Source organism: Peromyscus leucopus, chromosome 9, assembly GCF_004664715.2.
Source record: "Peromyscus leucopus breed LL Stock chromosome 9, UCI_PerLeu_2.1, whole genome shotgun sequence".
NCBI classification, from domain to species: Eukaryota; Metazoa; Chordata; class Mammalia; order Rodentia; family Cricetidae; genus Peromyscus; species Peromyscus leucopus.
The window spans coordinates 77,728,985-77,733,735 of NC_051070.1; the positions used below are offsets into that span (position 1 = coordinate 77,728,985).

Sequence of the window (4,751 nt, forward strand, 5' to 3'; positions counted from 1 at the left end):
AGACTTCAGGCTAAACAAGCTCCTAGGGAGGGGAGGTGCGCTACACTACTAAAAAGCTTAATGAGTTTAGGAGCTATTTCATTCAAGCAGAAGTCTGGGGAATATGAGTGGGAATGGATTTTCAGGGTGTGGGATAATGGTGGAAGGGACATAAAACTGGAATGGAGATTTCTAGGTTTCATATGGAATCCTGCACAGTCAACAACAACAAAAGGTATCAAAAGTTAGTTTGAATGGCTGGCTGAGGCATTTGTCAAAAGATGGCCTACTGAAGAAGAGTTGGAGATGCCTGTTATCCATTGGCTTAGTGTTGATGAAGGAGTTTGAAGGCTCAGGGAAATTGGAATGCTACAGTGGATAGATATACTGTGTAAAACCTAATCCTCCATGATGGGAAGGCCCAGAAGCCTTGCCCTTCACTAACCCTATAAGACACAAAATGGTGAGAGGGCCACCAGCACATTGGAAGAGCTTCATCGTCACCCTTTTCCTCGTCCCAGACATTAGGGTTGGAGATGCTGCTGCTCAGTTGGATGAATTAAATGCAGTGGGTTTAATTGGGCCCTGAAGTAGCAGGGGGTGGGGGCAGCACTGAATTGCCAAAGACAAATAGGCCATAGTTATCATAACGGACACCATAGGCAAGGCAATGTCCATAAGGTCATGAACTGTAGTGGGCAGCACAGGCAAAGTGATTTTTATGGTGGCAGGACTCATAGGGCTTTTTGGTATTAGCTAATCAATCATGGTGTTCCCAGGCAGGAAATAGATAACGCCTGTTGCATTTTTGTTTGATCTATGATAGCAGAAAAAAATCCTCAACCAAATGAAGTAAAGGCTCCACTGGAGGATAGCAAAGGGGAATCTGGGCCTGTGAACCAATTTCCAGACTTGAGCCAGATTGCAGACCCAGACCTCCTTGAATGAAAGGACAGCCAGGTTCCCCTGAGGAAGAACCTTGATAAAATTCCTACAAGTTTTACTGTTAGCCTTTATTCAATCTCCCTCCAGAGGGAAAGACGGCCTTTTTACAAGAATAACCATACACAGGGGAAAGGAAACAATCAGAGTTTCCAGGGTCTATTGGATACTGAACTGACACTGATTCCAGGACACCTAAAGAACTCTGTGCCCCCCCCCAGTTACTTATGGAGATCAGGTGATTAGTGGAGCTTTGACTGAAGTCTGACCCACAGTAGGTCCAGGGGTCCCCAAACTCATCCTGTGGTTATTTCTCCAGTTCCAGAGTGAATAGTTGGGATAGATATACTTAGAAGTTGACAGAATTCCCACACTGGTTCCCTGACCTGTGGAGTAAGGGCTGTTATGGTTGGAAAGGCTAAACAGGGGCCTTTGGAATGGACTCTGCCAAGGAAAATAGTGAATCAAAAACAGTATTGCATCCCTGGCGGAATTGCAGACATTAGTGCCACCATCAAGGACTTGAAAGATGCAGGGTGGAGGTTCTCACCACATCTACCTTGAACTCTATCTGGCCAGTGCAGAAGACAGATGGATCATGGAGAATGACAGCTGACTATGGAAAACTCAAGTAGTGACTCCAATTGCAGCTGCTGTGCCAGATGTGGTGTCCTTACTTAAACAGATTAACACTTCTCCTGCTACATGGTATGCAGCTATTTCTCTAGCAAATGCCCTTTTCTGGACACCTGCTCCTAAAGACCACCAGAAGCAATTTGCTTTTAGTTGGTAAGGCCAGTAGTATACCTTCACAATTTTACCTCAAGGATATATTAACTCTTCATTCTTGTATCATAACTTAGTGAGAAGGGATCTTGGTTGTCTCCTCCACAAAATATCATATTGGTTCGCTTTATTTATAGAATTATTGGACCAAGTGAGAAGGAGGTAGCAGTCACTCTGGACTTGCTGGTACCACATATGTGAATCAGAGGATGAGAAATAAATCCAACCAAAACTCAAGGGCTTTTTACCCCCAGGGAAATTCTTAGCTGTGCAGTGGTATGGGCATGCAGAGATATAGGGGAAAGGATAAGTTATTGCCCCTGGCCCCTCCCACCACCAAGCAAGAAGCATGAGATCTAGTGGGCCTATTTGGATTCTGGAGACAGCACTTTCTTCACTTGGGTTTGTTATTCCAACCCATATACCAAATGACTCAGAAAGCCGCTAGCTTTGCATGGGACTTGGAACAGGAGAAGGCTCTTCAACAGATCCAGCTGACTCTACAGGCTGTCCTACCACTTGGACCATATGATCCAGCCAAATCGATGGTCCTTAAGGTGTCAGTGACAAATAGGGATGCTGTTTGGTGTCTTTGGCAGGTGAATTACAGAAGAGATTTTGGGACTTCGGAGCAAGGCCCTATTATCATCTTCAGACAACTATTCTCCCTTTGAGAGACAGCTCTTGGCCTGTTATTGGACCTTAGTGGAAAATGAACATTTGATATTGGGCCAGCAAGTTACTATTGGACCTGAGCTGCCCATTGTGAGCTAGGTGTGATCTGACCCACCAAATCCTAAAGTAGAATGTGCATGGCAGCAATCCATCATCAAATGGAAATGGTAGATGCATCAGGCCTCAGCAGGTCCTGAAGACACAAGCAAGTTACATGAAGTTGCGCAAATGCCTGTGGTTTCTCCTCCCATTACAATGCCATCTGCTGCCAAGCATGCACCAGGTGTGCCCTATTATTGATTGACTGAGAAAGAGAAGACTAGGGCCTGTTTTATGGATGGTTCTGCATGTTATGCAGGTACCACTCAGAAGTGGGCAGCTGCAGCATTACAACTCTTTTCTGGGATAACACTGAAAGGTATCAGCAAAGGGAAATCTTCACAGTGGACAGAACTTCAGACAGTACACATCGTCATACATTTTGTTTGGAAGAAGAAATGGCCAGATGTGCAGTTGTTCACTGATTCATGGGCTGTAGCCAATGAGTTGGCTGGATGGTCAGGAACTTGGAAAGAGCATGATTGGAAAATTGATGAGAAAGACATCTGGGGAAGAAGTATGTGGACAGATCTCTGCAAATGGGTGAAGGATGTGAAGATACTTGTGTCCCATGTAAATGCTCCTCAAAAGGTGACATCCATTGAGAAGGAGTTCAGCAATCAAGTAGATAGGGTGACTCATTCTGTGAGCAGCCTCTTTTACCAGTCATCCCTGTCACTGCTCAATGGGCCCATGAACAAGGTGGCCATGGTGGCAGAGATGGGGGTTATGCATGGGCTCAACAACATGGGCTTCCACTTACCAAGGCTGACCTGGCTACTGCTGCTGCTGAGTGCCACATCTGCCAACAGCAGAAATCGACACTGGGCCCCAGATATGGCACCGTTCCTCCGGGGTGACCAGCCAGCAACCTGGTGGCGGGTTGACTACATTGAACCACTTCCTCCAGGAAAGGACAATGACTTGTTTTTACTGTTGTAGATATTTATTCTGCTTATGGATTTGCTTTTCCTACATGTAATGCTTCTGCCAAAACCACCACATGTGAGCTTGCAGAACGCTTCATCTATCATCATGTTATTCCACACAGGACTACTTCTGACCAGGGAAGTCACTTCACAGCCAGAGAAATGTGACAGTGGCTCCCAAACCATAAAATCCACTGGTCTATCATGTTCCCCACCGTCCTGAAGTACCTAGCCTAATAGAAAAATGGAATGGGCCGGGTGGTGGTGGCGCACGCCTTTAATCCCAGCACTCGGGAGGCAGAGCCAGGAGGGTCTCTCTGAGTTCGAGGCCAGCCTGGGCTACAGAGTGAGTTCCAGGAAAGGCTCCAAAGCTACACAGAGAAATCTTGTCTCAAAAAAAAAAAGGAAAAAAAAGAAAAATGGAATGGCCTTTTGAAGATACAGTTACAGGGCCAATGATGTGAAAGCAGCATGGAGGCTGGGGCAGGGCTCTCCATTAGGTGGTATGTGCTTTAATTCAGCATCCAGTATACGGTACAGTTTCTCCCATAGCCAGGATCTGTGGGTCCAAGAATCAAAGGGTAGAAAAGGGAATAGTTCCCCTCACTGTCACCCTAGTGACCCACTAAGAAAAGTTTTGCTTTCTGTTCCCACGACCTTCAGTTCTTCTGGTCTAGAAGACTTGGTTGCAGAGAGGGGAACACTCCTGCCAGGGGACACAGCAAACATTTCACTGAATCTCAGGCTTCTCCCTGGCCACCTTGGGCTTCTGATGCCCTTAATCCAATAGGCTACGAGAAAGAAATAACAGTGTTAGGAGAAGTGGTTGATCCAGATTCCAAAGGGGAAATTGGATTGCTTCTCCAGAGTGGAAGTAAGAAAGCTGTCTGGAGTGCAAGAGATCCTTGAGGCCCTAAGGGTTATCCACCTGTGGATCATGACCCATTTGGGGGGGGGGGTCACATATCAGATCCTCTCCTAACACTGTTATTTCTTTCTCTTAGCCTGTTGGCTTAAGGGATCTTCCATTGGTAGACAGCCATTGTTGTACTAGCTGGACCACAGCCTGTAAGTCATTCTGATAGATCTGCTTTATACATATAAGCTCTGTTCCTCTAGATAACGCTGACTAATACAGACATATCAGATGTTAATGATTTTCCTGCTCCTTGAGTTTCCATAAGCATTGTTTTGGTTCTCTTTAGCACTGGAGTTGGTGTGTGTCCCTTCTTAAAATCCTTCACAAAGTCTGCTTAATAGCTACATATGACTTCACAAAAACTACCACAGGATGAGTCTCAAGGCAAATCAGCTAAATGACTTGGGGTTGGGGGTGAAGAT

At 45.7% G+C, this 4,751-nt stretch overlaps 1 pseudogene; it reads left to right on the plus strand.

Moving 5' to 3' along the window:
* The first annotated feature begins 439 nt into the window (after positions 1–439).
* Positions 440–4,319, plus strand: LOC114695962 (annotated as a pseudogene).
* The last annotated feature ends 432 nt before the right edge of the window (positions 4,320–4,751 follow it).